This window comes from Cloeon dipterum, chromosome 3, assembly GCF_949628265.1.
Source record: "Cloeon dipterum chromosome 3, ieCloDipt1.1, whole genome shotgun sequence".
Lineage (NCBI taxonomy): Eukaryota > Metazoa > Arthropoda > Insecta > Ephemeroptera > Baetidae > Cloeon > Cloeon dipterum.
The window spans coordinates 4274274-4297060 of record NC_088788.1 but is presented as its reverse complement, the minus strand read 5'-3'; the positions used below and the strand labels follow the sequence as shown (position 1 = coordinate 4297060).

The 22787-nt window shown below is 39.4% G+C and overlaps 1 protein-coding gene across 9 annotated transcripts in view; it reads right to left on the bottom strand.

The window, feature by feature from the left end:
* The window catches only part of LOC135941341 (protein O-linked-mannose beta-1,2-N-acetylglucosaminyltransferase 1-like), a 216458-nt gene that overhangs the window by 17432 nt on the left and 176239 nt on the right, over positions 1-22787 (bottom strand). For all 9 annotated transcript variants that reach the window (XM_065486748.1, XM_065486747.1, XM_065486749.1 and 6 more), the window contains one exon: positions 11644-11697. The gene's annotated coding sequence lies outside the window, so the exon portion shown is untranslated. The remainder of the gene's footprint in view (positions 1-11643; positions 11698-22787) is intronic.

The following is a 22787-nucleotide window of genomic DNA, read 5'->3' as shown; positions in this document are numbered from 1 at the left end:
AACTGAATCCTAAGGGATGAGTTTATGCATTGGCAACAAGCATTTTCCAGGCTTTTGCATTAACATTCCTCTTTAATTGTAGAAAAATCAGTGCAAATGAATGCTTATTAGTCAACAACTAAAATAAATTTCAATTGTTGCCTAAGGAGAGTAAAGCTTAACTCTTCTTATTGTTGCCTTATAGAACAATCTATTTTAATATCTTTGATGTGCGGAGGACTTTTCTTTGATGGCAATTTATGAATATTTTCAAAGCAGCAGTAATAAATTGGATTATTTGCATCTTTTGTATCCACGCAAGCAGCCAGCGGAAAGCAAGAAGCACCTTTTCGCCGAGCATACTGATGAGAGCACTGAGTAGGGAAGCCAAGCCACAGGATTGCATGCGTTTCATGTTAGAAAATTGTTTCGCTGCACAGTCATAACTTGCGAGATTGTTCTTGCCTCAGGCAGCAGTAGCTAACTAAAGTGCAACTTGTTCGCCGCCACTGCCGCGATGCGAAAGAACACGAGGCAAACATATCTCAGGCGCGACGAGCGCGTTTGTAATTTCCCGGCGCTTAACAATAAAACGGTCTTTTTATTAAACCGCCGACATTCACTCGGAATATTAACTAGCAGACTTATGGCGGGCATAAAAGCGGCGCAGAAAACCATTACGGTGCGCGCGCGGCTAAGAAAGTTGTTTAATTATTATTAATATCATAACAGGCAGCACGGAGCTCGGCTATGGTATGTTTTTCCAACTTTTGGCTTCCACTTGCGTTTCCCTTCGTGGTAGAACCACTCAAAAGAACTTAACGGCATTCGCCACTGTTAAGTAGCTCTGGTCGAGCAGGATTTTCCCTCGAAAAATTTTCCTTTAAGAAAGTTTAAGGGTGGGAAAGCCTGCTGGCCTTACTAATGATCTTCCGCTCAAAGGCACTTATATATCGAAAAGATTACAACAGAAAAGGTCAAATTTAGAGTTTTCTCCGTGAATTTCATTTCGTTTATTGAAGATGTTTTATATCAGTGAAAAATTTGTGAATTAATGTGTGTTTCACTTGGAGTTTTTTTAGGGTAAGGATTCCTAAATATTCTTTTTCTAATTTTTAGTCGGTGCTCGAACCAGTATTTTGACGATTTAAGGTTTTAAAGCGAATTTTTAGAGCAGTGGGGTCCAGATGTGCGATAAAATTGGTTCGCACTGCGCAGATCCAAGATGGCGTCTGAATGTGGGAAGCAAAAAGCTCTCTTTGGATTGCCGTACGAGTGTCAAGAGTTTGTTTTTACGAACCAAAAGACACAATGCAAATTATGATGCAATATTGACGAAAACTTGGTTCTTTTCGCGCATTTTCACGTGACCATTTTTCCCGCCATGCTCCACCGGACGCCATATCTGCGCGTCGCACGAATCTGGCCCTCGCTGTTTCAGAGCATTTCCATCAAATACAGATATAAATAATCAAAGAGGAAGAATGCTTCCCTCTAATTTTCGTTGAACATTTGTAGAAATTTCAAAGAACCCTGGTTGTACTACAGAATCATTAAAACGCAGGTGAAAATAAATAAGAGAGATCAAATTTTCCTCTCGTACAACCAAGGTCGATGTTTGTACGTCGTCTCTATATCCAAGCAGGTCATGGATACGTTCCTGGTGTCAAGTGACAAATCAGCCTCATTAGCTGATAAAAATAATGGAGCCAAACGCTCCCCGCGAGGCTGAAAAGCAGATAGAAATAGTCTCAGCCATTAACTTGCTAGGGGAAGCAACGAAATCCGCCCTTATTGCCGGGCGCTTTTCTCGGGCAGATTAAGTGCGAGATCAGTTTCCTCTCTGGAGCGGCAGTGGGCGACGGCAGCCACTTATCCACGTTCCTCCGGGTGCATCCCCGCCAGCTTAGGGGGTTAATTAAAAGCCCTGCAAAGAATCACTTTTGACACACCAAAGAAATCGCTGCATTTTGCCCAGGCGTCAAACTACTGGCTTAATCTGCCACAAGGTGGAGTCAGCAGTATTAAACCACATTTTATTTAATATACTTCCTTTTTTTCTTATTCATTTTTCAGAAAAAACATGCAAAATGATATCAAACAACAGTAAAATTCTGATGAGTTTCATTTGCCCAAAAACGATGTCAATGTTTTAGTTATAATTCTTTTGAAAGTTTTAAAGAAAGGCAAAATCCCAATATGAAGGTTTATCTCGCTATTTATTTCTATCTATGTACCAGCGGGAGCCAGATGTGCGATAAAATTCGTTCCCACTGCGCAGATCCAAGATGGCGTCTGAATGAGGGAAGCAAAAAGCTCTCTTTGGATTGCCGTACGAGTGTCAAGAGTTTGTTTTTACGATCCAAAAGACACAACGCAAATTATGACGCAATTGACGAAAACTTGGTTCTTTTCGCGCATTTTCGCGTGACTGTTTTTTCGCGCCATACTCCACCGGACGCCATATCTGCGCGTCCCACGAATCTGGACCCCGCTGCTATTTACTATTTTGCATTTTTCAACATTAAAATTCAGAAAATTATTTATTAGTTAAACCTTAACCCGTAAGAAGGTAGTTCTATAATTATTTTCGAGTTGGAGCTCCACTTAATCAACGAAAGCCCCATTGCTCGCTCACTGTCACGTCCGTGCATCAAAAATAGGTATATTTAAACGTTTTGGGGTTGGCGTGCATGTGTGTGTCTGCGTATTTCGTCTGCGCGGCGGACCCGTCAAGCGGCGTGAAGCTCTAAATTTCTGGGAAACAGATAGCTTTTCGGCAGGCTGCTGGTTAGTTTGTTTGTTTGCTCTTTAACTCGGGTTTGAGTGACTGCGCGCGCGAGAGTGAATGAGCCGTTCGTGCCTCATCAGCGGCTCTTCTCTGAGCTTGCTTGGCTGCGGTGCCGCCGCCGCCGGGTGCCAATGCTAAATTTGTTAGCTGACTTCGCGTGTAATTATTCTCCCTTCGGTCTTTGCGCTGGCTCAAAAACGCGTGTGTGAGTGTGTGCAGAGCTCCGAGTTCCGACAACCACCTACACGCCGCGTTCAATTATTCACCGCTAGTTTCACACACGCATGAACAATTTTCTGCATAATTTGCGTCTTCGATTTTGATGGCTTGTTCTACCACCGTTTGTTATGCCAGCCGGACAGCAAAATTGCATCCGACGTAGAGAATTTCATGATTATAGTTGATTTATTAAGTTAAAAGGAGATCCCGGTAAAAACTGATTGTAAAATTTTAATTGTTTTTAAGGATTTAAGGTCAAAAAATTAAGACAAACATTTTAAGAAGCCTCAAACTGAGGAAATTCAAATTAAAGATTTTCTCCTTTTGTATTTGTTTGGAAAACCACTTTCGCTCTCATTCTAGATGTAACAAATATTGACATATTTTATATTCAACTAAAGTACAAACGTTAATATAAGCAGCGGGGTCTAGATGTGCGATAAAATTGGTTCGCACTGCGCAGATCCAAGATGGCGTCTGAATGTGGGAAACAAAACGCTCTCTTTGGATTGCCGTACGAGCGTCAAGAGTTTGTTTTTACGATCCAAAAGACACAATCAGTACAAGTAAAGCAAATTATGTCACAATATTGACCAAAGCTTGCTTATTTTCGCGCATTTTCACGTGACTGTTTTTTGCGCCATTCTCCACCGGACGCCATATCTGCGCGTCGCCCCCACTGAATTTTCATCTTATTGTCAAATGTATAAATTGAATAGTGATAACTATCCGTCTCAAAATAATTATTTTAATTAAATTGCGATTAAAAAAGAGTAATAAATCGAACATTTAATGATTACTCGTGATAAAATTGAGAATATTTTGACTTAACTCTTTGGTGGACATAGATATTGCTTCAAATTTCATGAGTTGTGCTTTTCGAACTTCATTTTTATGCAAAGGTGTTGGGAAAAAAAATAAATTCACAGAATTTTGAATGCCCGCTGGATTCGGAGGAGACTAATAAAATTTCCGCAGGTTCATCAAGTCGAAAAAGAACGTACAAAGAGAGAGAAATTGAATCACGGTCCAGTCATCAATCATGATTGAAGACCCATTCGCTTCGATCAGAGGCAGGGAGGCGTGAAAAGCCATTTACACGGAGGCAGAAGCCACACGGCCTTCCATCCGCTCTAATCGCGTTAAAAGTTTCGCCTTTGCGCTCGAGCATTTTAATCGCGCGAGAATTCAGCCCATTACAATATAATGACGATCCAAACGGCTTAGACTAATCAGCCTCGCCAACTTCATGCACCCGCCGCCACCGCCTCGTTAAATTATGTCAAAAAAGCAAAGTTTTAATTGCTCCTCGGAGGCCAACTTCTTTCTTCGGCCAACGACGAGTCATGCTGCACGCGCTCCGAATTTCGGACTACGAAAACTTCGGAATTTCAGCTCATATGCTTTATTTGAGTGTGCATGGCTGGGAAAGGTCCAGAAAAATAAATACTGAGTCAGTGTCTGGGAACGATTAATTTAATTCCCTCCATTTTCATAATATGCTAAAGTAAAAAAATCTAAAAAAATATAAATTGGCTGCTACCAAAATGACAAAGATTTGTGGTGGCCCTCTTTATTTCATCCGACTTCTGCTCCTACAAATTAATACAAGGAAGTGAATAGAGATTTTTAAATTCAAATCTTCCTTGAGAAAATTATTTTCACACCAAATTATCGGTAGCTATTTTTAATTTTCAATCTCTAATTTGGACAGTGAATTTACAATCGCAATTATTTCTTTAACACTTCATTTAAAAATTAACTCAATTGACCAGTTGCATAAACCCTTAGTTATTGAAGCCGCCAACAGATGGCGCAACCACAGACTTTCTTAAAAATTTTGTTTTATGCGGTTTTAAGGCATTTCCGCTGCGATTTCAGACACAATCTAGCTATTTTGCTTTTTTTAATTAATTTGCTAATTTTTGACGTGCTGAAAACCAAAATCGGTTCAGCCATTCGCCGTAGAAACGTTGGAAAAGATTTTTTATTTCAAAAAATAGTTTTTCACGATTCTACGGCGATTGGCTGAACCGATTTTGGTTTTCAGCACGTCAAAAATTAGCAAATTAATTGAAGAATGCACGGTAGCTAAATTGAGTCTGAAATCGCAGCGAAAGTGCCTTAAAACTAAATCTATGATTCCACCATCTGTTGGCGGCTTCGAACACTTAGGGTTTATGAAACTGGTGAATTGGAAATATCGGAAATATCAAAAATTAATGCTAGCGATCGTATCATATATTCAAGTAAGTACGCAAGAAACTCTTAAGCAGCCACTCATCATATTGCAGAGCAGGCGTGGAATTTGATCTCAAGAGTCAAGTCGTGTTTCCGAGCCCGAGCAAAAACATCGTCGTTTAGAAATTCTACTCGCGAACGGGCTCAAAAAAAGAGAATTACAACTGCTACTGCGACTTCTTTACTACTTGTACCGCACCGCCATTGTCTCACTCGCGCGGTAATTGTTGGCTCGGCGGCAAATTGCTGTTTTATGCCCTCTTCCCAAACGAGAGGCTCGCTTTTTTACTCTCGTCCTGAGAGAGGAGTGCGGTGCGAGAATTCGCGAGTTTTTTTTATTCTTCCGCTGACTGAGCCGTCGAGCGGGGTAAGACGGTAGAGCAGCCGTCTGTTTTAAATTTGGAGTGGGTAATTTACGCCGGCTCCAACTAAAACTGGAGAAGCCAGATGCCTCCAGCTGAGTGAGAGATTAAATTTTCAAGGCGATGAATAAAAATATTTCCACCTTAAAGCGATCATGTGTTGGAACGCAAAAACCGGATATATGTTCGCATTGCAGCACTATACTTGCTTTGTTTTTCGCGAATTTTGACGCGCCGCCGGGACGGAAAGTTGACACGGTCGGATTCCCAAGTGTCTAGGCACAAGTTGGTTGGGCGTGCGAGCAGCGCAAGTTGGAGTCTGAACCGAGGAGAAGTAGAAGCAACCCAATTTGCCGGCACTTGCTCCTTTCAATTTTCCCCATTTCTCGCCAGGAGACCTGCTTTTTCGTCTCCCTTTTCGCTTTCGCCGCCTTCTACTCTTCCGTTCTCATATCCGCGTGGGAATTATGGAGAACACTTGCCAAGAATGCTATTGCAGCCAGTCTTCTTTTCACGAAATGACTTCCGCTTCCTTGGCACCGGAAATAAAATTGCACTCTGCGCCTACTAAAACGTTCATGAGTTCAAGCCCAACTTTTCATTACTGAAAAAGAATGGAAACCCGTCGCTTCTTCCATACTTGAAGTATTATTTGTATTCAGAAAAAGGACAGCATCCATTTCGTCGAAGGAAATTTGAACTTTTTCAACCAAAAGTAAATGTTATGACATTTTTATTCTGCGAATTTTATTAATATCATGGTATTATTATTGTAATTTGGCCAAAATTAGTTGTAGATAATATTTTAAAAGCCTGGAAAGAGTCAAACTACGCAATTTTAAGAAATTACTGTGCATTTCCAATTTTAAAAGACTGTCAATATCTTTTCTGTGTAAATATTTTGATAAACAACCTCAAAATTATTGAAAATCTAAACTCTACGGGAAGTTATATGAAAAATGCCCCGTTAAATACTGTCTGGAAGAAAATTCTATTTGGTTTGCCACTATTTTAAAATAAATATTTTGAAAATCAGGTTAACGTGTGCGTTATTTTCATAAAGGCTGGAAATTTGTTTACTCCACGGAAGTCGTAAATTGATTCTCTGCTGCTCTAAATCCTCTCCGGCTAAAATTAGAGCAGACGTTTTTAATATGCATCACTTGAGTGTTTCGAATGCTCACGTATCAAAGAGAGCATCGCCACGTCTGGACCGTTCCTTAATGCATCTCGCTGCCACCCGAATGCACATTTTAATTCGCTTTATAGCCGACAGCCGACTTTATGCGCCACTTCGCCGCCACCGTTTTACTCACGAGATGCATTACGACGGTACATTCCAGCAGTTGGAAGATGAAACGTCGAGAAAAGAAGTATTACGACCGAGTGTAAAGTAATTTCATAAAAAAGAGTATACAGCTGTGAGTAGATTTCAAAACTTTTTAGCCGAGTTTGTGTTTCAAATTCCAATCTATTGAGGTTAAAGTACCGTCATTAAAGTGTCGTAAAGCGCAAATTAAAATCCGATCCAAGCGGTGCGGTATATCGATCAGCGCGCGTGAGCCTCATTAATTATAGGCAATAAACCGTGAGAGCTGAAGAGCCTGTTTTAAAATCCACCGCCTGAATTTTGCACGGCGCGGGGATCAAAAAGCCGCCGACTTTATTATTCAGAGCGGCCTGAACCACGTCACTGCCGGCGTTTTGCAAAATGCACGCGTTCTCTGCTGCAAAATTCCTGCCCACAGCCACGTTTCATTTTTATTGCTTGTAAATTTCGGGCCGGCCCTGAATTTCTTTGTTGCCAAAATACAAACATGAACCCTGGCATTATTGCTCATCAGTTTTTCTTTACGGCTGTTGCAGTATAAGCTCTCCGAGTAGTGCTTGCCAAGACCGTCATCAAGCGTTACAACGACCAATCATCTTCCAGACTCTTTGTAGATGAAAATTGCTTATACTTTCCACGAACTACATATAAAAAGAGGCTTCCATCTTTCTTCTCTATTTTTAACAAAGCTATTTGTCAAGTTTTATATCTTTTCCCTTTTTAATTAAATAAAATTTCTATGAAAATCAACTAGAGCGTAATTACTTTGCAAAAATATGAGACATTTTTCCTGCAGTTTTTGTGCAGGAAAAACAGTTACTTATTATGAATTAATTGTTTAATTAAGAAAATTAGGTGGTAAGGATGGTAGAGGTATTTTTCCTTATAAATGAAATTAAAATCTTCATTATCTCGGCCTGGGAATTTCGACTTTTTACAACGACAAAAATGACCATTCAGTGGAGAAGCTGAATGTTATTCGTCCACATTTTATAAATTTTAATAAACTCCTTGATACATTTTTAATTAAATCTCTGCAATTACGTTTAAATTAGTTGCTAAGAATAGAAGCGTTGATATTTAAATATTTAATCTTTCCTCTGATTACTTAATTGAAATTTTCCACATTTCCCTTGCAAAAAATATCATAGCTGCAAGATAAAATTGAAAAGTTAAAAATTTTCGATGTAAAAAATGAACAAAAAACAATAATTCTGGTAAGGAAATTTTTGTATCATTTTTCAGGAATCCATAAAAGGTCTAGAAACCGGATTTCTCTTTGTAAGATTTTCGTATTCAGTAATTTTGCTCTCCATCCAATGCCAAACATCAAATCAAGACGAAAACTCGTCACAGCGGAAACTTTTCCAGTTCAAGTTTCGCCACAGGCAATATATTTCGCACAGAATCTCAAAATTAAAACCACATAGCGGCAGCCATTAGATAATTTATTAACTCGATTCGCAAGAGTCGCGAGCCGAGCACACATGCGAGAGGTGAATTAATTAGTTCTCCGCAGAGGCTGTGAGAAGAGCCAGAATGATATCGGCAAGTTGGAATTTATGAATGCAATTAGACTGCAAAATAAATAATGAAATCTGCGGGGCACAAACGGAGTTTACACTCGAGGATGGAAATAGTTGCAAAGAGGCAAAGATCAAAAGTCGTTTGATTAATTTATTTGGAGGAAAATTGAATTAATTTCAAGTGGAGGATTTGAAGCAAGAGTAAATTTGATTTTCCTTCAAGAACTGCTAACTCAATTCAGCTCTGCAATATGTGTTTTCAACTCTGAAAGATCTTTGCTACTGATCTCACTGTTAAAACAATCTGTTTGTTATGCTAATTTAAAGTCTGCTCTGCTCTTTTCAGTCGCTGCCGTTTTCGCCCTTATAAATTCCTATTTAATTTCACACTTGGCAGATTTCATAAAGAGCCGCGAACTCGGTGCTGCAGAGCAAGCGCCACTATTTTCGCTAGCACAATTTATTGTATGGCGAACCAAGCAGCAGCAGCAGTGGAAGCAGCAGAGGGCCTTAACGTACTACATATAATTCCAGTCTGCACACATTCACGATGTAAGTTATTAGCCTTCCAGCGCGAGAATATCTCCATGTATTCTCTGCCGAGCACTACCATTCGCTCCTCCCTGCACATCGCGAGCGGATTATTTCTATTTTTAACTGCAGCGCACAAGAGCGACCGCGAGAGCGATTAAGAAGCGCATCAAAATAAAATGTAACTCTATTTTAAGTTAAGCAGCTCAAATGAGTTAAACAGTGTAGCAATTAGAAAACAAGCGGCGTGCATGGTGGAAGTTTTGACGTTGAAGTAATTTATTGTGGCAGCCACTTTCATTAATCAGCTTTAATAAAAGTGCTGGTGTTAATGAAAACCGATTTTTATTTACAATTTGTGGGGAAATAAGGTTGTTCAAATATGATCTCTTATATAGATATCTTTGTCCAAGTTAATTAAAAATTAACATTAAAGACCGTCTTTGACGAAGTTTCTGAGCACACCAATCGATTCTTGAGGGTCGAATTAGGCAAAGTGGATATTTTTCCGACCAAAAAGTGCAGCGCGACGATCGTAGCACAAAAATTACTTTTTACCGCCAAAAATATGAACCTGCGCATGCGTCAGAGCTGGCACACGCCAACCACCAGCTGTTAGCGGCTGACGTGACGCCTCTCCTCGGCCACACCAGCTCTGACGCATGCGCAGTTCTCACATTCATATCGTTTTGGCGGGAAAAAAGTTCTACGTGTGATACGCACGTCACGCTGCACTTTTTGGTCGGAAAAATATCCACTTTACCTAATTCGACCCTAACGAATCGATTGGTGTGCTCAGAAACTTTGCCAAAGTCGGTCTTTAATTTTGAATATAGGTAAAATTTCCTTTGGTGAATACATTTTAGCAAATCATCCAATTTACTCTCCAAAAACTCAACAGAGCCACCAATAGATTCTTCAACAGTATTAAAAAAATACAATTTTTAACAAAAAGCAGCAAATTAAGTCAACTGGAACCTTTCCTCAACTGTATAAAGAGAAGGAGAGCACAATGACAAAAAGGTTTCCAGGCGCCACTAACACCAGCGCCAAGCCAAAATCGATCGGAAGCATTTTACGGTGTCCGTGTCGGTTGAATTGGCGACAAGGGCACGAAATTCAAAATTAACGCGCACGGACGTCGGCCGAAACGTGATTAAACAATCGCAGACGGCTCCTGTAGCAAGCGACAAACCGACGTGTGTGAATATTTGATCGTGCGCCTTCGGGCTGAAGCCAATCGCGTATCCCGCCTGCATTATTGACGGCCGGCCGATGATAAAATTTTACATTTTTCATGAGAGCGGCTCTTTCGTATCGAGAGCAGCGTATCACCCTGGATGGATGGATGGATGGGGCGCGCGAATGGCGGTTCGGGAGGAAATTACATTTATTCGCACCAGGCGGACGTTGGTTTTCAAGAGAGGCCCAGAGTAAATAAACATTCTCTCCCCGATCAGCGTTATGGGCGCAGCGCAGCCTCAAATCTCTTTTTTCCGCACGGATTTCCCACTTTTGTTTATGTATTTTTCAAGGCTGATAAGGAGGAGGAGGAAAATATTGACAGTAAGTGAGAGTGAAATTGGAGGAAAGAAGTGGCGAAATAAAAGATACGCTCTCTTTTCTGACAACTGACACAATACCGTTGGAAGAAATCAAGGCAAGTCTAAGGAAAACCAATTCTTGGAATAAAATATTAATAAAAAACAGGCGGTATAAATCTTTTTGCATAAGAAAGTTCATTTAATTTTTAACCACTAAAAACGAAGAGTTCCTAAAATTCAGCTTCCCATTTTACTCTGACAATTGTTTGCGAGAGGAAACAATTATTGCCCGCAGCTCTGTTGAAATCTGATCCCTTTTAATGGTTTGCTAATGACCAATACCTGGAAAAGATTTTATTGAATAAATTTCCTTGAAAATCCAACAAAAAGCTTATGCGATTTGTATTCAGCGTGGTTGGAAAAAAAACTCGCGAGGCTTTTTGTTCCAACAGGCCATATTCGCTCTGATTAGGGGTTGTCAACCACGCAAAGGGATGAAAAGAGGTCGCGCGCGTTGTGCAATGTTTGCGCTCGAGCGGCTTCAATTCAGTCGAGAATCCATACACACACAGCACACACACACACGTTTGTTCCGCGCGCGTCGGCCCTGCGGACTAAATACTGTACACCGGCGAAGGGAAAACAAATTCAAAGTGCGACGGCCTTTGACACACTCCCTGCCTGAACAAGAGCGACGATCGAATCATTCACTCAATGACGGAAATTTCGGGGGCTGTACTTTTCAGAAAATAAGCTTATGGTGTATACCAGGAAAAACGTATTAAAATTTTCTCCCTGAGTACATAAGCCTGCTTCTTCCGAAAATCTTTTATAAATGAGATTTTTTGTTTGGAACTCTAAATAATTATTAAAATATGAAGCGCGTGTTGTTTGCTAGGTAATTTAGCAATCAAGTTGGCAAATAATACGAATGTGTACCGAGCATACAGGGCGCTGCGCTAGGGGACGTCGTTTATTTCCACAAGCCATTGTGTTCCCTCTGCGTCCCCTTATCAACACACCAAGGCAGGTTTGCATATAAGTTGAACAACAATGCAGGCGTTGTTGTGCCAAACATACGACTTGTTAGAGAGAAAGAGAGAGAGAACAGGGCACTTACCTCGACGAGAGCTCAGCAGCAGCCAGACGGGCGACGTCTCATTACGCACTCACTCTGAAACACGCAAAATAAGGCTCACACTGACTGAGTTTTTTTTCTGTAGCTGGGATGATGTGCGAATGAAATACACGTCTCTGGGAGATAAGATGGGACAAATATGTATATAAGTATATAAGCATGCTGTGTGTTGATGAAATTATAAGTAAATTGGAAACAAGCGGAACAATTTACCAGCAATTCATCATTTTTCATTATTGTTTATGACTTTCTGGAGATTTCCTCTTGTGTAATTTCTAGCTTGGAGAATTTGCTTTTTTATTTTCCGAAAAAATGACTTTTGAGCAGCGGGAACCAGATTCGTGCGACGCGCCGATGTGGCGTCCGGTGGAGTATGGCGCGAAAAAACGGTCACGTAAAGAAGCAAGTTTCGGTAAATATTGTGACGTATAATTTGCATTACTTTGCACTAATTGTGTCTTTTGGATCGTAAAAACAAACTCTTGACACTCGAACGGCAATCCAAAAAGAGCTTTTTGTTTCCCACATTCAGACGCCATCTTGGATGTGCGCGGTGTGAACCAATTTTATCGCATATCTGGACCTCGCTACTTTTACAATATAATTTTTTTTGAAACTGATCGAATTGGTAAAATATCTATTACAAAAATATTATACATAAAAGTAATTGTTGCTTTGTCTTAATAAAAATAAAGCAAATTATGAGAAAACTTAACTCTTTGCTGTGGAAGGAAGACAATAAATATATCTGTAGCTTTGAGACAGTTATTCCGGTCGTTGGCTCAAGTAGCCTCTATTTATAGTGGATGCAATTCCACGCGAACCAAATAATGCGTCTTTTGCATTAGCTTTTAGGCGAGCAAGAGCACCCCGGCCGATATTTTATTGACCGCGATAGCAATCTTGGCGGCAACAGCCGAGAGACCACTTTATTTCTTGCGTGTCCTCTGCCGAATAGGAAATTAAACGCGGCGACTAACAACTCTGCTGGTGGTCGGCCGACCGGCTTATGCGCTTATCTGCAACTGGATCGACTAATAGAATTCGCACTGTGCCAGCTAATCTCGCGAATTACGACCAAGGGCGGGGCTGACTTGTTTTATAATATTACCGATCGACCAGTGGAAATGCCTAAATGCGAAATAAAAGCCTTTTAATTTGCATAATATCCTCAATTTTAATCATTTGGTGTAAAAATATTCTTTTTGTGGATTGGATTTAAATAGATGAATGTAATTTTAGAGGGTTCTGGTCGTCTTAATAAAAGAGGAAAATGATAAAAATTGTACTAATGTAGAAAGTTACTCTTTTTGTGTGAAATAATTTTGATTAGAGGCGGTTTACATGACCATAAAATGCTTTTGGAACGAAATTAGACAGTTTTGAAACATTTATATGCTAGGCTTTAATGGATTCCACATGTGTGGATTAATTTAAGGCCAAAAAATTTATAAAATTGATTTAAAATGTCTAATTTTTCCAGAGCTAAAATATTAACAGCTTGAAAAAATCAAAGATTTCAAATAAATTAACGCTAGATCGTTGTGCAAATTTTGAGCTTTTTAAGTGGTTACACGTTCACACCGTCTACAGAGCTTAGAAAAAACACTCATCTGACTAACATTTAAAAGAGTTAAGCGTAATATCAACGAAAATGTAATTTTACATGCCAAAATCGCCTCAACACGCATTTCCATTTCCCCTAAAAAATTATGGCTTGGATGAAAGGGTAGGATTTTTTTCGGAATGTGCAAAATAAATGCAGATTTATGCTGATTGCCTGATGCTAATGAAGTCATTGAAACGAGGCGTGAGTGGACCGTGCATAATCGCATTCAGCGCAGGAGAGCGGCCCTGTACCCATGCACACATACACACACACACAACAAGTAGCGTACGTAGGCGATTTGCATCGAACCGCGCACAGACGGCCGGCAGCATTTTGATTCGACGGAAATTATTGCCACGGCGGTGAAATGTGATTTTTGGCCGGCGCTACTTCCAACAGATTTGCATTGCTCTCGTCGCGAATTGATGAAACACACTCGCGTGGAAAATTCAGCCCAACGCAGCGCTTCTGTGTGCACCGTTTGAATTATTTACGTACGTTGCTGCTGATTAATCGACGCGAATAAATATAGTGTCGGAGCGGCTCGTTTCGCGCGCTGAGTGGCGGACCCAATCGATTTATTTGAAATTGTCTTTTCAAAATTCTCGCCAGCGGCTATTAACATAGGGAAATGGATTTAGATTTAAGCTTCCTCCACAGCTGTGTTTTGTAAATAGAGTAGATTGATAATATTTGATCACCCCTGAACTGTTTGGCAACAAGAAAACTAAAAAAACACACCCAGTAAGTTAAAGTGTAGATTAAAAAAATTGGTTCCAAAGTATGCTTTATTTTTTTAATATTTTTTTAATTGCTCAGTTGAAAAGATTATGTTTGGATGCGCGAACAGATGGAGCCACCGTTCATTTACAATTTTAATGTAATTTTTCACTGTGATATCAAATTATCTGAAAACCAGCGGGGTCCAGATATATGGCGTCCGGTGGAGAATGGCGCGAAAAAACGTTCACGTGGAAATGCGCGAAAAGAAGTAAGTTTTGGTCAATATTGTGACATAATTTGCATTAATTGTGTCTTTTGGATCGTAAAAACAAACTCTTGACACTCGTACGGCAATCCAAAGAGAGCTTTTTGTTTCCCACATTGAGACGCCATCTTGGATCTGTGCAGTGCGAACCAATTTTATCGCACATCTGGCCCCCGCTGCTGAAAAAACAATTTATTTGACGTTAATTCTAAAATCAAAAATCCGTTCAGCCAATCGACAAGAACAATATTTTTGTTTGAAATTGTTTTCAAATGTTTTTAAATGGGAGGTACAGTCAATTGTTAGCAGTTTTGAACACTAACGACGTTCCCAATTAAAAATTATTTTAGCTTTTATTTATTTATTTTTAAATACAATATATCCACGAGACCAAACTTTACTTTGTCATTCCCTTTCAATTTCGGCTGACGAAGCGTTCCCCGCATAAATCAGTATTTGAAATGAAAAGGCCGTCAGGCACCATTCAAGCTCACATCCGTGCGTTTGAAATTCCGGCTGCTTGTACTCTGACGGTAGGCAGTATCGCGGCTAATATCCGCTGAAACTGGCTCCAACTCACTCGCTGGCTGGCTGGCTGGGCTACAACGTATTTATTGCTATTGCTCGCCCTTTCCACGGCTGATGCTCATTGTGCCGTTGCACTTCTCTAAAACCCATCACACTTGCCGGATACGCCGGCCATATTTTTAATGTTACACGCCTCTCTAGCCGATCGTTTTCAATTATAATGCCCCGGCCGGGGAGCTGGCGCATCGATTGACGACGCACGCTAGAGCCGACGTTGTTGGAGATGGACCAAGATCCACTGAAAATTACCAACCATATTTTCACTACATCAAAGTTTTACTTCGAATTGTCTCTTGATTTTTTTATTTTAATCAGCGGGAGCCAGATGTGTGATAAAATTGGATCCCACTACGCAGATCCAAGATGGCGTCTGAATGTGGGAAGCAAAAAGCTCTCTTTGGATTGCCGTACGAGTGTCAAGAGTTTGTTTTTACGATCCAAAAGACACGATAAGTATAAGTAATGCAAATTATTGACCAAAACTTGGTGCTTTTCGCGCATTTTCACGTGACCGTTTTTTCGCGCCATACCCCACCGGACGCCATATCTGCGCGTCGCATGAATCTGGACCCCGCTGATTTTAATGAATTATTTTGATATTTAAAGAGCTTTTGTACCATGGATTTGGAATTTTAATTTATTTAATGATGTTTTTAAAAACAAAATAAAAATCGGTGTAATTTCTTAGTGCACTGCCTTCTCAGACAATCAATATTTAATGAATTTTGTTGAGAAAATAATGTGAATTTTTTATTATACCTAAATTATCTTGTTTCTTTTTCGGAATATGTGGCATATATGAATGGGTAATACACTGGAGAGAACCACATGACATGAGAGACTTGAGTGCCTCTTGAAGAGTCTTTTGTCAAGCCAGATTATTGAACTCGAGCAGAACGCTCTACATAAAACACAAACAAACGATCCTCTTTCCTTATTTTCGACTGCTGAAAAAGAAAAAAACTAAATCCGAGAAAAAAGAAAGAAACAGGAAATTCCGTTCCCTGCTCTATAAAACGGAACGAGTAGCCTTTTCAGTGCGTGGGAATTTAAAATAAAATTCCGCTTAAATGATAGTCGTTTGGAGAGATCGAGGGATGTTAAAACTTTAGGCCAACCTGAGTTTTCGACTTTTCTCGCTACGCGTTGACGTGTACATCCACAAAGCGCTGCGTGCAGATAATTAACGAGTTATGAGAGAGCGAAAGTTGTCTCGTCTTGGGGTGAGCCAACTTTGCTTTACGGGTTACAATTAAAATTTCATGCATTTTAGCTAGTAAGTCGCGACTCTTTGTGAGAAATAGGTGGCCTCTGGTGAAAATTACGCAGCTCACTGCCAAGTTTACTACTTGGGTAATACGTGATGAAGTTGCTCGAATACTTTTGGGGTCCACGACCACGGTGCCCCAACTTTGGTAAGCTAATGTTTACTAAAAAATTGTCGAAAATACAAAATTAAAATTCTAATTTTGTTGCATTGATTTTTTTTGTGTGTCAGTAAAAAATAAGTAAATTTTTAAATATAAAACAGCAAGGGTTATGTATATTAAAACCCATTTATTTTTATTTTCCAGGTAAGGTCCTGACGAGAAAGGAAATTGTCATGCAAAGTAAAATTAGAAAAAAACACCCTTGTACGAAGCAAACGGAATTTACACCTGCCGCAGACTTTGTTACAAAGGACAGGTGCTGACGTGCGAAACGGAGATCACAAGCCCCAGCGAGGCCATCCGCGGGCCATCTCACCCCCACCCACCCTCTCGCTCCACTACGCTGCGTGATGCGAGAGTCGCATTTCTAACTAGACACGCCAGTTTCCTAAATATCCGCTTTTGGCAACGATGACCGAGTGTTTGTTCCAGGAATTAATGAAAACGTTATTTTCCTCTGTGTCTTTCAGTCTGCTAGAACCAGATGGAATTCGATTTTGTTTTTCTCGGCCCTTCTGACCTTTTCGGCATTCCCTATAGGGAAAGATTTTTCGGGTACAAGATATATATAGACTGAGCAAAAATGATCATAATCGCTCACCTGCCAACCTCTTGGCCGCTGTTTGCTCTGAATTGCGTGCGGTAGTTGACAACTTAATCATGAAACTGAGAGCTCTGACAGTCGACTAACAAAATTAATTATTTACTTAAGAATATATTTATGTGGATCCTGAAGCTATAATTATTTCATCGCTTTTAATTTTAAGTTATAAAAATAAAAGAAACGTTTGTGGGAATATGAAGTCGATTTAAAATATCATAGAGGGAGTCGTGCAAATCGAAAAACCATAAACCTCTAGCTGACAGTTAGCAGGCGTCACCAATTTCGCGGCGACCGAAAGCTACGATATCGCTGCACTCGACACTTTTCGATCCAAACTGTCAATTATCTTTTAAAGTGACCTCGTCTATATATACGCGGCTGTGAGTCAGCTTTATTGATTATCGGCGGCGCGAAAAGCGCTTTCACATCAAATATTACCACTTCATATTTTACACTGCGCGCCGCGGCAACAAGTCATTTTTCACTAGTCAGCAAACTGGCGCGCACTTACTTCTCTCCTCTTTGACACCACCCACCGCCTCGGCGAGAGCAGTCGCCGATTGATTTATGGACAATAAAGCAGCAAAATGAGTTGTCAAAGCCGACTCGTGCTTTCCTCCGACTCATTCCGCGCCACCGTATTTTTAATTAAGCTGCAACGAGTCGGAAAAAACGGCTTTCAAAGACGATCGAGGGACGTGAAAAATGAGATTCTATAAAATTGTTGAGTTCAAGCAAATTTCATGCAGTTCTAAAATTTACGGGAAAGCAGCGGGGTCCAGATGTGCGATAAAATTGGTTCGCCCTGCGCAGATCCAAGATGGCGTCTGAATGTGCGAAGCAAAAAGCTCTCTTTGGATTGCCGTACGAGTGTCAAGAGTTTGTTTTTACGATCCAAAAGACACAATTAGCACAAGTAATGCAAATTATACGTCACAATATTGACCAAAACTTGGTTCTTTTCGCGTATTTTCACGTGACCACTTTTTCCCGCCATGCTCCACCGGACGCCATATCTGCGCGTCGCACGAATCTGGTCCTCGCTGCGGAAAAGTATTTTCCAGCTTATTTAAAAAATTATTTAAAAAAACATGTTAACGAATATTTCTTTTGTGAATCTGGTTTTAATTTGATTTATTGCCAATGAACTAAATGAAATAATTGTTTATTATCAGTGTCAAAGCTCCCACAAATATTTTAAATCTGATAATAATGAATTTAAATAATTTGAATTCAAAAGAAATAATTTTTCACGGCCCTGCCAGCAGCGTTGACATGCAAAATTTTATGTTCGCTGCAGCTCACTAATTGCAGCCAGCGTAGGTTTGCTTACGTTAGTGTCGTCACTCGGCAAATTTAATTTCGCTTGCTTCCAACGCGCCTGCTTTTAATATTTCATAACAACTATACTCAATTAAACGGCAGGCACGGCAGCTTTTGTTCGAGCTGCTTTTTATTTTCCATATTTTTCCGCGTTGTGAGTAGCTTTGAGCTGTGCTTCTCGCTGTATTCAAATCAAGCACCGGCCTCTAGAGATCTGCATTGTGCCCTGCAGTAATTGCATTCATCGCCTCTAGCTGCGGATAAATAGTCGGTTCACCATTTTTCAATTGGAGACCGTGCATAAGAAATACGAAACCACAAGAGAGGTGAAGGTAAAGGTTTCCAGCCAATATAGTTATTCTAAGGCAGTTCTCGGGTATTATTTTAATTTTCGGGGCACATAAAAGGTTGAAAATTTTGAATTAAAGCTTAAAAAGATAAAAATATTAACAGAAAAGATCAGAAGAGCGTAGATATAAAAAAATATTAATTTCTACCTTAGTGGAAATTTTAAAAGATTAGAAAAATCAAGGTTTTAGAGTCAGCAATTAATTTTCGCCCGCAATTTGACAATTTGAAGACGCTAACTACTTTTCCGCAAAGCCACACGCTCATATTTGCTGAACAGAACCAAGAAAAATATTAAATGCACTCTATAATCCAAAAGTCTAGCCAACTATTACGACAGAAAATATGATAATAATATTCCCCAAGTTTTAATATAAATGTATTCAAAATGAAGTGTAAAAGAACACTGTTGGAATGCAAAAATATAAAAGTTAATAAGCTTTTTGGATAAGAAAACGAGCGAAGAAAAGGTAAATTTCTCAAAGAAATTGAGGAAAATGTAAAAATATAAAAAAATTAAGCGCCATAACGAAGCTCGAGAAGTGCTCATTACGAGTCTCCTGGGCGACGATTGCGAAAAGGGGGATGCGTTTCGCGATATACATAAGCGGGCGTATATGTATATATATATACAATTCGGCCTTTCTCCTCTTTGATCTCGGAGCCGGCGAACGCGCTTTGTCGCTTTTTAACTTCTCTTTACGCCGGCATATAATTCCATTTCATTTGCATCACAATGGCAGCGGCCCGCGTTTTCAAAACTTTGCCCATTGTTGACAAAAAGTGTGCGCTTTAAAAAAAAAAGAAGTGAAACAGGCGCCCACTTGGGGAGTTTTCCCCGGGAATGAAAGGCCGCTTCATTTCACGAAATCTCGAGGCGAGTGGAAATTTCGATGGAGCTACGCTTCTTTTTTTGCTACGTTTGTTCCAAAACAAAACACATTTATACGGGCTCCTTTTTTCGACTGCGTAAATATGATATCAGAGGAAAATGTCTGGTTTTTGTTGCCTCTGGGAAACTGCCACTGAGATTTTTCTATCTACAAAAAAAGGTTCAAATCGTTAAATAGGGCAGAAAATTACAGAGAACCTGATGTAATGTAAATTTTCTTGGAAGTCTGTAATTGAAATTTAAAAAATTTAGTCATTTAACAAAAATCCATAAATAAAGACGGAAATAACTGTACTTTCACAGAGGGTTAGTGGAATAATTATAACAAAATTTAGGGTGATTACTTCTTCCCTAGGTTGGTAATCTGGAAATCATTAACAAAATTTAAAAATGGTATCATTAATCACATCAAATAAGCTAGAACCACTTCAACAAGTTAGATCCTCCATTTTTTGGAGCATTTAATCGATTTAACACTTTTAACCGTCATTTTTCCCACTTTGAACGTGTTACAAAGACAAATAATGTGCATTATAAACTTATTTACGTTTTTATTTCAAATGTGTGTATATTTTTTAAATAACAGTGCTTTACTATTTTTAATGACGGTTTTATTCTATTACTAAAATTTTGATTTCCACTTTTCCGTTAAATTTTTATCTTTTGATTTTATTTTCATGATAAAAAAAACCTGACCTTTTTATATAAATTGCTCACTTCTGCAGCACTTTAGAAACATCTGAGATAAAATTCCATTTTCTTATCATTTTTAATATCGGATATAAGTGTTTTATTTTCTGAAAAAACGTCGTGAAAAATCGAATGAAAAACTGCAAGGCTCTATTTAAAAAAAAACGGATATTATTAAAATAACTAATTTTAAAATAGTTACTATAGTTAATTAGTACTAAATCTGCTGAATTGACGGCGTGAAAAAGCGTCCCCCGAAAACAGCATTTCCTTAATCTCAACTCGACACCCTCCGCTTTTGTCACTCTTCGGGCTCCAAGTTTCAGTGCGCAATAAAAAATTATCGAGGCGGACGTAACTATTCAAATTATTGAGCTCTCGACGGGAAAATTACGTTTGAACGTTTGAACTGGCAAACTGGCGACAGCGGCGCGGCGCGGTGCTGCCGAGCCCGCGCCGATTGTCTCCCTTCTGCTGTGCCACGCGCGAAATGAACTTTGCTTTTTACAGCTGACGCAGAGATAAAGTGCGGAGAACACTTTTCGACTTGGCACACATTAAATCCTCTCTATGGACAAGAGACAAAGTGCGATTAACATTCTTTCGCTGCGACGACGCTCCAATTTTCTTCCGCGCAATTTGGACATTTTTTCTCCGACGTCGCCGCCAGAGGAGCAGCGTGGTTTCCAGCTGCGTCATCGTCATACTACATTAAAGGCAACATTTTCTCTTTCGCTGGGCAAACTGAAAGGTGCTCATCATTTATTTCTCCCCTTTGCGCTTCACGTGATGAAAAAATATAAATTAGATTTTCTATTATATTTCATTGTTAGTTGAGCAAGAAAATTTAATAAAGCACCTAAGTAATTTATTATTCATAAAATCTAGGATTTGAAAGATGTTAAGACCATTAATAAAACTTCTAATTTGAAAAATTAGAGCAAATTAATGAAATTAGTTGGAGCAGTAAATTGCAAACGTTAAGTTGAGTCATTCATAAAAAAATGTAAAGAAGAATATATTTTCAAAACAGAAGATTCGCTCGCGTTTTAAACCAACTAAGATGGTTTTAAACGATTTAATATGAATTTTAAACTAGTATAAAGGATTTAAATTTCATGATGTGTGCTCGTACGATCGATGTACTCGAATAAAGGAATGAGAGATCAAGTAAAACCCTAGTGAATCATAAAAATGCGCAATGGCCCAACTCTGCGTGAAAATAGATTTAAGGTAACTAACCTTTGAGTGCAATTTGAGAGTTAAAAATAAAATAATCACGCTTTTACATATTTCTCCTTTAAATTTTCTTAAATAGAAGAGAGACATTAATTTCAACGCTCAAATTTGTGTGCAAATAATAATCTTATTTAGTTTTACGCAGAATTGGGTGTAAGTCCAAAGTCCCCACTTTTAATTAAATCATTAAAAATAATTGTCACAATTAGATGAACGCCCTCATTGCTCTACTTTTTAGTTACAACGTAAAAACTGCAGGGGAGGGTTGTGATAATTTTGCAAACATATTTTAGTACAATCAAATAAAAGTACGGCTTTTTTCAAGTGGACCGAGGTAGGTCAGGAAAAATTCCAGTCTTTGCTCTGCAACATGAAGAGCTTCAAAGAGATTTAGTGTATGTAAGTAAGTGGCACCTCCGAGAGCGTGCATTAATTCTTGTCTCCCTTTCTTACAGCCCACTAATCTTTTAGCAAATAATTGCTCAAGAACAAAGCGCACATCTTTGTGCTGGAGCGAGCGAGGCATTAGCGCTAATTGGACTCGTCGCACCAGGCACGCCGAGAGAAAGATGATTAAAAGTGTCATCCGGCGTTGTTTTCCTTTGTTAATCAGGCATCTTGCAAAAACGCTCGACGTGAGAGAGAGAGAGAGAGAGAGAGAGAGAGAGAGAGAGAGAGAGACCTAATTGCGCGGAAATAATTTCTAGTGGGTCCGCCGCCGCTCCATTAAACCGGGCCAACGTGCGAAACTCACAAATCATGTCGTGGTGCGCGAAATTATTGCTTTAATAAGAAGAAAAAGCTAGGCTGCATGGAATAAAATTAAAAAGCTGCTCTGCGTGGAAGTCGGCGCGCGCGCGTGGTTATTAAAAAGCGGCCGAAAAAGTTTCTGTCTGCTCACGTATTTAGCATTTAATACGTTATATTTCTCTGCGCCTCCAAATGTGTATTTCAACTGGTAAAAAATGAACTTTTTCCAGCGAGCGTGCTCCGCAGCAGGAAATTATACATACATATATATACGCCTGCGTTGCAACGCTGGCCGTTTTTGAATTAGATTAAAAACGTGACGCCTAGTTGAGTGCGTATTTTTACGGCCAGCGTGTCAGATTGGAACACACAAACCAACTGGCTTGAAACTGCGCCAAAAAAAATTCGAGCTTTTGCAGCACATATACTCACTGCAACATGCCTGTCTCGCGCATCAGAAAGTGCAACAGACTGCTCACCTGCAACAAAAGGAGTAAGTCAAAGTTTAAAAGTGAGAAAGAAACATTTTCATTATTGGATTTTTTTAAAAATCTGCTAGGGAGAAAATTACATAAATTTAAGAACAGTCTCTGAAATTGATCCTGAGTTGTTCGAATTATTTTCTTTGGCTTACCAAAATTATTTATTCATATTTTAAACTGTAA